We start from the raw sequence: 13,041 nt of genomic DNA on the forward strand, positions 1-13,041 counted from the left end.
TCCTGACCCTCGGACCCCTGACTTCGTGACTCCTTGCTTCCTGACCCTCAGACCCCTGACTTCATGACTCCTTGCTTCCTGACCCTCAGACCCCTGACTTCATGACTCCTTGCTTCCTGACCCTCGGACCCTTGACTTCGTGACTCCTTGCTTCCTGACCCTTGGACCCTTGACTTAACCCTTGGACCCCTGACTTCGTGACTCCTTGCTTCCTGACCCTCGGACCCTTGACTTCGTGACTCCTTGCTCCTTGACCCTCTGACACTTGACTTCTTGACTCCCTGCTTCGATCCTCAGACCCCTGACTTCGTGACTCCTTGCATCCTGACCCTCGGACCCCTGACTTCGTGACTCCTTGCTTCCTGACCCTCGGACCCTTGACTTCGTGACTCCTTGCTCCTTGACCCTCTGACACTTGACTTCTTGACTCCCTGCTTCGATCCTCGGACCCCTGACTTCGTGACTCCTTGCATCCTGACCCTCGGACCCCTGACTTCGTGACTCCTTGCTTCCTGACCCTCGGACCCCTGATTTCGTGACTCCTTGCTTCCTGACCCTCGGACCCCTGACTTCGTGACTCATTGCTTCCTGACCCTCGGACCCCTGACTTCGTGACTCATTGCTTCCTGACCCTCAGACCCCTGACTTCGTGACTCCTTGCTTCCTGACCCTCGGACCCCTGACTTCGTGACTCCTTGCTTCCTGACCCTCGGACCCCTGACTTCGTGACTCATTGCTTCCTGACCCTCGGACCCCTGACTTCGTGACTCATTGCTTCCTGACCCTCGGACCCCTGACTTCGTGACTCATTGCTTCCTGACCCTCAGACCCCTGACTTCGTGACTCCTTGCTTCCTGACCCTCAGACCCCTGACTTCGTGACTCCTTGCTTCCTGACCCTCGGACCCCTGACTTCGTGACTCCTTGCTTCCTGACCCTCGGACCCCTGACTTCGTGACTCATTGCTTCCTGACCCTCGGACCCCTGACTTCGTGACTCCTTGCTTCCTTTTTTAAAAAAATGTTTTTATTAGTTTTACAAATTTTTTATAGACAATACAAACAAATAAAGAAACAAACAAACATGTATAATTTCATATCCTTTTTTTCATAAACCTCAATTCTCCGACCCTCCCAAACCTCCCCTTTCTACATCCCAATTTCCAAAATTATTTCCGCAAATCCTAAACTTATTCTTATCAAATTTGTCCCTTATTTATTCTTTTCTTTTACTTAATCTTTGCCGCTGTAATCTCCTTTTTTTCTAAAACCTCAACATTTTAGCATTCATCAATTTTATAATATTTCTTAAGATAAATTTTAAATTTTTTCCAATCTTCATCCGCCGTCTCTTTCCCCTGATCACGGATTCTGCCGGTTATCTCAGCCAGTGCCATATAGTCAATCACTTTCATCTGCCATTCTTCCAAAGTGGGTAGATCTCGTGACTCCTTGCTTCCTGACCCTCAGACCCCTGACTTCGTGACTCCTTGCTTCCTGACCCTTGGACCCCTGACTTCGTGACTCCTTGCTTCCTGACCCTCAGACCCCTGACTTCGTGACTCCTTGCTTCCTGACCCTCAGACCCCTGACTTCGTGACTCCTTGCTTCCTGACCCTCGGACCCCTGACTTCGTGACTCCTTGCATCCTGACCCTCAGACCCCTGACTTCGTGACTCCTTGCTTCCTGACCCTCAGACCCCTGACTTCGTGACTCCTTGCTTCCTGATCCTCGGACCCCTGACTTCGTGACTCCTTGCTTCCTGATCCTCAGACCCCTGACTTCGTGACTCCTTGCTTCCTGACCCTCGGACCCTTGACTTAACCCTTGGACCCCTGACTTCGTGACTCCTCGCTTCCTGACCCTCGGGCTCTTGGCTTCCTGACTCCTGGCTTCTGGCCCCCCCTTCCTGCTCCTACCCCACCATCTTGCCCCCGGTCCTGACGGCCCCTGCCAGGACTTCGATCGCCCCTGAACTGGACCGTGACAATGGGCCATTGGCCTGATCCAGCAGGTTCTTCTCACATGTTCTTCTCACATGCAACAGAAAAGTACCAAGAGACTCGGAGCCAAAAGACAGGGCTCCCTCCCGCATTTTTAACAGCACTGTGGAAGAGAGGATTTCAACAGCTACAGCTTGTTTAAATCATTTGTTCTATGGAAGCAAACTTCCTTCCATCTGTCCTGAAGCTTCACACCATCAGTTTCACTTAGCGGCTCCGAGTTCTAAAGGCGAGAGAGAGCGAGGAACGGTTCTCACTGCAACCAGGTTTATAATTAAGGGCAGTGGAATCTCACAGCAGCAAACCTCACGCCTTGAGTGGAGAGGTTGAGGCAGAAGTCACGAAAACCTAATCCGAGAGTTTTGCCCTCAGGTTTGTCCTGAGTCAACGACAAGGCAGTGTCGCTTGCATTTTGGCTGTGAACCACAGGATAGAATTTTTAAAATTAACAAAACCATGTAGTTTTAATGAAAATTAACACACACAGGACGCGGGTGGCACTGTGGGTTAAACCACAGAGCCTAGGACTTGCCGATCACAAGGTCAGCGGTTCGAATCCCCGTGACAGGTTGAGTGCCCATTGCTCGGTCCCTGCTCCTGCCAACCTAGCAGTTTGAAAGCACGTCAAAGTGCAAGTAGATAAATAGGTACCAATCTGGCGGGAAGGTAAACGGCGTTTCTGTGCGCTGCTCTGGTTCGCCAGAAGCAGCTTAGTCCTGCTGGCCACATGACCTGGAAGCTGTACGCCGGCTCCCTCGGCCAATAAAGCGAGATGAGCGCCGTAGCCCCAGAGTCGGCCATGACTGGACCTAATGGTCAGGGGTCCCTTTACCTAACACACACACACACACACACACACACACACACATTACTGGGCTCCCAGAGAACACAAACCTATCTCAGTCCTTTGTCGCTGAAAAAGGAAGATAATAAAAAAATGAGTCACCTTTAGGGTTGCTCCCCTGCCTGGCAGGCCTCTTCCTCTCTACAAAGAGCTGTTTGCAAGGCTGGGTTAGAAGAATCTTACAGTTCAGTACCACCTGGCTGGCCAGTACAAGAACAGGATTAAGCAGAGGTTGGGTGGCCATCCGTCATGGATGCTTTAGCTGAGATTCCCACATTGAGGGGTTGGAATATATGACCGTTGGGTCCCTTCCAACTCTAAAGTTCTGTGATTCTATGATGTGGGGCAGGGTGAGCCTCAATTAGCCAGCTTTTCTTATGTTCTGGCAGCTGATCATTAAAAAGTGGCTGATGGATGGAAGCGGTGGCCGATAACGCAAAATGTGAGGCCATGATGGTTCGTCCCCCCCAGAAGCAGTGTGTAAAAAAGAAATATTTTGAAGATGAATATAAAACAAACAAAAAAATAGGAGGAAGTTGGCTTTGTGAAAGGGGGTGGTGTCACTGTTCTAAAGAAGCATTGGGGGGTGGGAGGTGGAGAAGGGGCTACAGGGGGCTCCAAACTGAAAACCATAATAATAATAATAAATTTTATTTATATCCCGCCCTCCCCAGCCGAAGCCGGGCTCAGAGCGGCTAACAACAGTAAAATGGCAACTCATTACCAAACTCAAAACCATGGAGAGACCTGGTCTGAACAAAGACATTGGATTCTTATCTCATTATACATGACTAAGCCATTTTTCACCTTCTCACCCCTTGCCTTTTCCTGTAAGACCTATTGCAGTCGTTAAGAGTCGTCAACAGGCTCATCTCAGCTATCTGCCAATCTCCCATTCCCACCACCCTTCTGAGTAATACCCCTCCCCACCATCTCACTATATAGAAGGATCTGGCAACTTCTGTTTCAGTGTATCTGAAGAAGTGTGCATGCACACGAAAGCTCATACCAAGAACTAACTTAGCTGGTCTCTAAGGTGCTACTGTAAGGAATTTTTTTATTTTGACTATGGCAGACCAACACGGCTACCTATCTGTAACAGTAAAATGATACAACATTCTAAGATCATTTCATTATAAAATCAGTTCAAATCAGATTAATTGCAACCATCATCATCATTTTATTTTTATGCCGCCTTTCCATAGTTGAAACTATGCTCAAAGCAGCTTGCAACATGACAAGATTTCCATAATTACAAACATAACCGAAGTCATAAACAACAAATAAAACACATCAAAACGTACACAACCAAACGGAAACAATTTCCACGTAAATCATAAGATCAAAAACGAAAGATACAACAGTAATATCAATAACAGCAACAAGCTCTCTCAACGCCCCCCCTAAACAATACTCCAGCCCAAGAATCTGTTCAACACCCTCAGCTTTTGTAGCTGGAGTCAGTCCGCACTCCACTCTCCCAGGCCAGATGGGAAAGGGCCAGCAAGGAAGGGTGAAGTTCTTCCAGCCAAGACGGTCTAATTGAAAATGTGATAGAAATTTTGAGGTCTTAGATATATGTTAAATGTTCGTAAGTGTGCCAACCAAGCACATACATAGATCAGCACAGGAAGACTGACCTGAAACCATTTTGATTCCCAAACTGACCAAATGTTTTCACTGCAAGGTTAAAGGAAAATGGAAAAGCCTCCCCATTGTCTTTTCCTTCACAAATCCTGTCTTAAGGGTACGTTTAAGATATGAATAGGGTGTGAGCCTGTGACCTGGCTCAGGAACCAAGTGTTTATCATTACAAAAGACTGGCCAGGCTCCCCAGGCAATCCAATCAAGTAAGCAGGGTATCCAATCAAGTAACCTGCCAGACAATGACAGGAGAAAAACAACACTCAAATTTCTGTTTTAGACCGTCTTTTCTGTGATGTAGGTATGATGTATGTGGGGGTGGTCTTGATCTTCAGGGTAGCAATTTAAAATGTCTTTATCAATGGCATTGCGTGCCATTGTTCTGGGCACTTCCTCCCTCCTGCGTGTGGGGAGTGAGGACCCTGTTGCAACAGATCAATAAAGATCAGGCTTACTAGCTGCTTTGCTTCTCAATATTCTCTGGTTGGCCTCTGTTATTTTCTCCCACCAATAGGGAACCTACATAAGGACTCTATATGGGCTCTTGGATACCCCATAAGGGGAAAAGGGCAGGTTTTATTTACAACAAAAACAACACAGATAGAAATTTTTGTTGTTTAGTCGTGTCTGACTCTTCGTGACCCCCTGGACCAGAGCACGCCAGGCCCTCCTGTCTTCCACTGCCTCCCGCAGTTTGGTCAAACTCATGCCGGTAGCTTCGAGAACACTGTCCCACCATCTCGTCCTCTGTCATCCCCTTCTCCTTGTGCCCTCCATCTTTCCCAACATCAGGGTCTTTTCCAGGGAAGATAGATATTAAAAACAATTTGAAAGAGGAGCCCTCTCTGCTGAGCAGCAGCAGCAGCAGCAGTCCTTAAGAGCCTGTCAGGTCCCACCCTAAGCCAGGTGGAGAGAGGCAAGGGCAGGGCCCTTCAGACCCTCAGCAGGCCTGAGTCAAACAGAGAACCAGAGAAGAGTGTCTCCTACACCCCAACCCAGCACGCTGGATTTTGCTCTTTGCTCCAGACCAGCTGTTTGCACCCAGCGAAGGTGAAAATTGGTGGTTTGGCACCAGCTCTTCACACACACTGCAGACGTAGAAGCAAGCCTTTCAGCAGCTCGGCAGGTGCTTGACTTCCCCTCCGAAGGGCATTTTATCAGCCATGTCTGCAAAACTGGTTCAGAGAAGAGGACAGAGCCCCTCACATTGGGAAAGGGAGAGGAAGGAATGGAGAAGGAGCCTGCCGCTACCATCCTTGGCTGGGTTTAAAGCTCTGGCGCTGTCTCCGAAGCGAGTTTCACCCCACACTTTCCGTCCTTGTTGTTCTCCGGATTTTAAAGCAAGGTCCACTTAATACTCTACACTTCTCTCTCTCTCTCTCTCTCTCTCTCTCTCTCTCTCTCTCTCACACACACACACACACACACACACACACACACGCCCCACATCTCTGCTCCTTTCTTAGCCTTCCCCCCTCTCCCGGCCCACAAGACAAGGAGGTGGGGCAGGGATGGAGAATGGAGGTCCGTGGGCACAGACTCAGACAACAAAAAGGTCATTATGAGGGACTCTGACCAAGTTCCAGAGCAGCTAACAGTGACTCAAACAGCTGCACTGCCCTCTTGGTTTCCAGTTAAAAGGGGCTGGGTCCGAGATTCCTTCAAAATCATCCCTCCGTTGGATCCTAACTGCCCACCACTAGGTCTTTTCCAGGGCGTCTTCTCTTCTCATGAGGTGGCCAAAGTCTTGGAGCCTCAGCTTCACGATCTGTCCTTCCAGTGAGCTTCCAGTGAGCTCTGTCCTTCCATCTGCTCCCTACCGGCTCCCAATTCGCTGCCCTGCCTGCAACAGCAACAGCTCCATCAAGGTCCACCTCCTTATAGGTCCAGCAGCCCCATTTCCCCAAAGAGCGGTAAACTAGCAGATATAAAAGAGCAGCAGAGAGATATTAACCAGCACACCTAGGGCTCCTGCCTCCGGGGAGCCATGAAATGTGCTAATGCATGGGAGGAGGGGCTAAATAATGTATAGAGGCTGCTGCCAAGTGCTGTCAGAGAGGCTTTTATCATTGATCCGAAAGAGGGGTTGGAAGCGCTCCGTCACGGCACATTCCAAACAGATCCAGGGACGGAAGGAAGGGCCCCCTCGCCAGGCAAGTCACTTCTGTGTCCATGCTGGATAACCCCGCTGTGGATCAGGTCTAACTCCTTTCAATGCCAGCTACCCTTTAGGATTCGGTTTTCTGATCACCTGGCTATGACAACAAGGGCGCTAGAATGAGAAGCCTGGATTGAGATCATCTCATGTCTCTCATAGGTGGTTACCTAATCACCAGCCTTTCCCAATCGACCAAAAGAATCGTAATCTTCTTCTCAGACCCAGCTAGGAGACGAGGAGACCATCTCTCTTAACAAGAAGTGGCAGTGAAGTCCCTTCAGCAAATAAATCTGACCTGCAAGCTTTTATGAGAATCAGGGTCACAGGACCCTATTATGGCTCCCATTGTTAAAAGGTCTCTCTGGCTTTTCTCATTAGTTTCACTGGAGCTGCTCATCCATTGAGAAGAGATGAACGGGAATGCCTAGGTTGAAGCATCCCTCCAACATCCAGAATATACCAAGTCAGGCCATTCATTAGGTAAAGGTAAAGGGACCCCTGACCATTAGGTCCAGTCATGACCGACTCTGGGGTTGCGGCGCTCATCTCGCTTTACTGGCCGAGGGAGCCGGCTTACAGCTTCCGGATCATGTGGCCAGCAGGACTAAGCCGCTTCTGGCGAACCAGAGCAGCGCACGGAAACGCCCTTTACCTTCCTGCCGGAGCGGTACCTATTTATCTACTTGCACTTTGATGTGCTTTTGAACTGCTAGGTGGGCAGGAGCAGGGGCCGAGCAACAGGAGCTCACCCTGTTGCGGGGATTCGAACCACTGACCTTCTGATCAGCAAGTCCTAGGCTCTGTGGTTTAACCCACAGCGCCACCCACATCCCTTACAGGCCATTCATTAGTCCACCTCTAAAGGATGGCAGCTCCCCGTGATATTTCCCAGGCCTACACTGCATGTAGAAGAGGAGGTGCTGTAGAGACAGGCCCACCTACAGGAGTGCAAAAATCCAGGCACCCCAGTAGCTTCTGGAAGTGGAAAAACCGGGCCTGGCGTGTGGAGCCCAGGGCTGCTGCAATGGCAGAGAAGCACATTTTCCCTCTTCCTAGCCCAGGGGTCTGCAACCTTTAAGACAAAAAGAGCCACTTCGACCCGTTTCCGAAGGGAAAAAAAACTGGGAGCCGCAAAACCATTGCGACATTTAAAGCATGCGCGCCGCTGCCCTCCAATCTGACAGCAGGCAGGAAGGTGACGTCGGGACGGTGCGTGACTAACGCACGCACCGCCCCCATGCGACGTCACAGCCAGTACAGCGCCCGCCACAGTGGGGAGTGTCGGGGCGCACAATGCGCCTCCTCCCCTCGCTAGTATCCGCCCCGGAGCCGTGGCAAAGGTGTAAAAGAGCCACATGCGGCTCTGGAGCCGCGGGTTGCAGACCCCTGTCCTAGCCCCTAGAAAATCTCATTGGCTCGAAATTTAGCAAGAAGGGTTTGTGCCCCTGCCTATATGCATGGCCGAGTTCCAAAAGCAAGGCTCAGAATGGACCCAATTCTCATCCTGAAAAGTTCGGCAGCCAGAACCTGTAAAGTCATCGACAGCCTAAGTCCAAGCCTCGACCGTCCAAGCTGTTTCACACAATAATTGCGTCTGCAAAGGCTACACAATAAACACCCAGAGTGTGAAGGGAAGACATGTATCTGTGGAATGCTGCAAGCGATCAGAGCTCCCCGGCGCATCGTTGTAGCACGTTTAGCATTCTTCTCCTGCCCTCCACGTTTTATGGATTTGTTGTCAGAAACATGTAAAATGTGGCAGGTCTAAGTGGCATAGCAAGCGAGTCCCAAGGACAAGTCAATCGTTTTATTTTACGTCGGAGCCCACTTTGTGGGCAGATCGTTGGACAGGTAAGCGTACACATTGAAGGGGAGGTGGCTCGAGGCAACAGAAACAGCGGTGCCTCTCTCTCTCTCCCCCTCCCATTCTGCAGATTTTCGCCCTTGAGCTTTCGTTGCAAGCCTTTCGTCATTCCCAATATAGCCGTGTTATGGAACACTTTACTTCAGGGCAGATCAGCTGCTGGAGCCTGGCCAGCTGACAATGTCAGCGCAAAAGCAAGGAGGAGCGCTTATCTCCATGTTAACACCTCCCACAGCAACGCTTCCACGTAAAATCCCAGCCAACACAGCAGCAGCGGACTTGAAAATCCAGAGTGATGTGTGCAGCTCACCTCCATCGCCCAAGGCTCGTTTCTCTTTTACGTTAGAAGGCATATTCTTTCCTCCACCAAAACCACCTTCCCCACCTGATTTGAGAAGACCACAACCAGGCCTCAAAGCAGCAAAACCTTTTGAACTCCGAGAGGGCCGGGACTTCTTGGGAACTGAGCACCGAGGCTTCTTCAAAGGAAGAAGGAAGAAAAGGATGCACTGTGGAGGGGAAAGCAAAGGATGCAAGGCCTAGATCGGAAAGGGAGCTTTCACAACTTTTGACGCTGCCAGGAAAGAGGGGGCAGTGAGCCATCAGACCCCAGACCCAAGGGCACGAAACAAAAATTGGTATTCTGCGGCTTACTAGGGTGCTTGGGCGTACCCTGTGGATTAAATAAGCACGACTTAAAAGGCTTGGCTCAAATGTGGAAGCACATCACGGAATTGCTACACACTTGATAAGCGTCTGCTGAAGATATAAACAGATCCCCGAGCTCAAAAAGAAGCGAGGGAGCCACAAAAGCTCTTATCTGTAGTGACTCATTCCCGAAAACACGCCAGGTCTTCAAATTATTAGAGGAAGGGTTGGGGGTTTCACATGTCACTGGGTGCTTCCCGCTACCTGTGCAGCGAGTGATCAGGACCAGAGAGAGTCTGCATAGAATGGCTTTCAGGAAAAGGCATCTTGCCTTCTTCCAAGGATGAAATTGGTGGGTGAAGAAGCAGACAGGGCATGAGAACCTCCAGTGCAGAGACATCCTGAATTGAGCCTTGAGATATGCTTTGAATGCAGGCTTGGGAACGGCTTGGGCCGTCATTCCAGTTCGCCGCCCGATCCCAAACACCTGCAATTCCCTGTGGCTGTTGGTCCCCGCTGCCATGCTCCCTTACAATACTGGGCACTCTTACATGGGCACCTAGGCAAACACGCATCTGGGCGATGGGAGCCACTGCATGAAACCAACAGAAATAGACTGTGGAAAACTGAGAGGCTGGGATGTGCATAATAATAATAATAATCATAATAAATTTTATTTATACCCCACCCTCCCCGGCCAGAGCCAGGCTCAGGGCGGCTAACACCAGTAAAATTACAGTAAAAACATAATAGGAAAGAAAAACCAATTTAAAATACAGGTTAAACTGCAATTTAAAAAGCAGCCTCATTTTAAAATAGCTGATAAATCAAGACCATAAGAGGAGGGAAACATAAGGGTCAGACAAGAGACCAAACCAAAGGCCAGGAGGAACAGCTCTGTCTTGCAGGCCCTGCGGAAAGATGTAAAGTCCCGCAGGGCCCTAGCCTCTTGGGACAGAGCATTCCACCAAGTCGGGGCCAGTACTGAAAAGGCCCTGGCCCTAGTTGAGACCAATCTAACCACCTTGCGACTTGGGACCTCCAAAGTGTTGACATTTGTGGACCTTAAGGTCCTCTGTGGGGCATACCAGGAGAGGCGGCCCCGTAGGTACGTGGGTCCTAGGCCTAAGCAGGAGGTGTAACTGTCCTATTTCAGCCAATCATCCTCCATGAACCTTGACTCTTCTCTTATGTTCAGGGAACCCCAGACATCCCTGCCACCATCCAGTTGGGCCCTCAAACCCCAACATCTCCCCCACTGTACCTTTTCACATTCTGCTCTTGGGCTCAGGCCCACAGACTGCCGTCAAAAGGGACGCACATTCCTCTCACCGCTCGACAACTTCGCAGCACGGAATGCCGATCTCCAGGGGTTTGCCTCCTGTTTAATACAAAAACAAAAAGCGATGCTTGCTTAGATACAGACCGGAGGCTTTCTGCAAGAAAAGGTTCTGCCTCGGCGTGTCGGCTGGAAACAAGCCTGGCAGTCATTCCATCAATGAAAGGGGGAGCGGTGGGGGGAAATAATGAGCCTAGGTTGGGACACAGAGACCTTCCTTCATGACGGAGCTCAGCCAAGTGCAGAGAGGCTGGTTAAATTAGCGGGCAGAGGAAAGCCCCCTTCAATTCTCCGTGCCCTATACCCGATTCCATCACATGCCAAACTCCCTGGTCTCTCTGGCTGCAATATGACTTCAGAGAACCTTTCCAGATGTACTAACTGGGGCTGATAGGAGGTACAGCCCCAAACACCCAGAGGACACCAGGCTGGAAGCGGCTGTCTTGACGTAAGGGCAAAGTTGCACACATAGTGCACAGACTAGGACCCTCATATCTATGGGTCTGCCTCTCCTGGTATGTCCCACGGAGGACCTTACGGTCTTCAAACAAAAACATCTTGGAGGTCCCAGGCCACAGGGAGGTTAGACTGGCCTCAACCAGAGCCAGGGCCTTTTCAGTACTGGCCCCAACAAAGAAAGTCTATAGACTTGATGGCAGGATTTAAATAAACATTCACATCATTAGTATTAGAAAATGTGTAGAAGATAGAGAAATGATATGGTGTACTTATTTTCATCTTTATGTTTTTAGGTTTGATGCTATTGTATAAATATGTTATTAGTATTTTTTTTCTTTTAGGAGGTAGGAAGGTGGGTGAAAGGAGAAACAAACCAGAAGCGGAAGTTGGGGGAAGCCTAGGAGTGGAAGGAGGGAGGAATGTGTAGTAAATATTATGGATATGAGATGTATGTAATGAATGAAAAAGAAAACTGAATAATAATTAAAAAAAACCTTCAGTCTCAGGAGCCACTGCAAGCCTAGGAGACAGAATCACAGCGCTGGAAGGGACCGAGAGAGTCGTCTAGTCTAACCCCCAGCCCTGACACTCTGAGATTAAGAGACTCATATGTGAACTATCCCAGCTTCTTCACACAGTTGCAGAGGCAGTGGCGATGGGAGAAGGAAAGGCAGGAACCTGCGAGATCACCTCCTGAAGAGCAGAACACCACCCAGCACAGCAATCCTACCACTGCTAGAGCTGTTTGACATGCAAGAAGTATAAAATGCCTTTGTCAAGCGCAGGGGAAGCCAAAGCCATTGCCTCCGCTACAGCCTCGGCCAATCTGCTTAACTACTGATGGGTGCTTGCCTGTTTCTAAGAGCCCCCATGCCCCCCGCAGAGGCAGAGTACATGTTTTCCCATGGAGAGGACCCCAGCCTCAAATCCCAGCCTCTCTGGTTAAAAAGGCAGCAGGGAGCTCAACTGGAAAGAGAGATTATAAGACGCAGAGCTAAGTGGGCCAGCATCTGAACAGAAGCCGGCTGGCTCCATCATCCCAGGCCACAGATTAGAAGCGGCGCACGGGTTGTCCCTGCAAAAGCAAGACTCTCCAAGCAAGCAGGGCTCCTTCCATTACAGATAATCAGAGCGTTGCAGCCGCAATACAGTTTCCCGGATTGCTATCAATAGCTGTAAACTCAAGGATCATAAGCTGTTCCTTATCTGATTCATGCTCTCCCGAGTGCAACTTGCTGAAGAAAAACAGATCAAATGCTCCAGCCCAGTACGCTAATCTAAGTGTGGCTGACAAAGCACATTTAGGCACAGTTGATATTTTCCCCCACGGTTACCGTTGTTCTGCTTGAAAAGCTGGCGCAACACCTGTAGGATGCCCTGCTTTTAACAGGAATTGAACACACAGCTGGAGATCAAGAAATAGGACTTGTCTCCTAAGGGCAATTATTGGCTTGGGTTTACAAACTGGCCCTAACATGGAGTGGCCACCAGCCCCTGCTAATAAAGAATTGACTATGGTGTTAACCAGGAGATACGTTTTTTGGTCCAACAGGCTCATTTGCAGTTTTGAGAACCAGTGTGGTGTAGTGGTTAAGAGCGGTGGACTCATAATCTGGTGAACCGGGTTCGCGTCTCTCCTGCTCCACATGCAGCTGCTGGGTAACCTTGGGCTAGTCACACTTCTCTGAAGTCTCTCAGCCCCACTCACCTCACAGAGTGTTTGTTGTGGGGGAGGAAGGGAAAGGAGAATGTTAGCCGCTTTGAGACTCCTTCAGGTAGTGATAAAGCGGGATATCAAATCCAAACTCTTCTTCTTCTTCCCACTTCCTCTGGTCACTCTCCCTACCCCTCGCCCAGATCAGTCCCCTCCCCACCCGAAAGAAATAGGGAAAGGAAAGGAAAACACCTCACTTTCCCAAAGGATATTGGCAAAGGCTGGATGTTGTTGTTGTTTAGTTGTTTAGTCGTGTCCTACTCTTCATGACCCCATGGACCAGAGCACGCCAGGCACTCCTATCTTCCACTGCCTCCCGCAGTTTGGTCAAACTCATGCTGGTAGCTTCGAGAACACTGTCCAACCATC

The 13,041-nt window shown here is 49.8% G+C and overlaps 1 protein-coding gene across 4 annotated transcripts in view; it reads right to left on the bottom strand.

Moving 5' to 3' along the window:
* Window positions 1-13,041, bottom strand: part of EXTL3 (exostosin like glycosyltransferase 3) — a 172,855-nt gene that overhangs the window by 81,907 nt on the left and 77,907 nt on the right. For 3 of the 4 annotated variants that reach the window (XM_083494284.1, XM_083494282.1, XM_083494283.1), the window contains exon 3: window positions 10,425-10,541. The exons of the other annotated variant lie outside the window; for it this stretch is intronic. The gene's annotated coding sequence lies outside the window, so the exon portion shown is untranslated. The remainder of the gene's footprint in view (window positions 1-10,424; window positions 10,542-13,041) is intronic. 4 annotated transcript variants of the gene reach the window in all.

Source organism: Podarcis liolepis (genome assembly GCF_965112155.1).
Source record: "Podarcis liolepis genome assembly, chromosome: 3".
Lineage (NCBI taxonomy): Eukaryota > Metazoa > Chordata > Lepidosauria > Squamata > Lacertidae > Podarcis > Podarcis liolepis.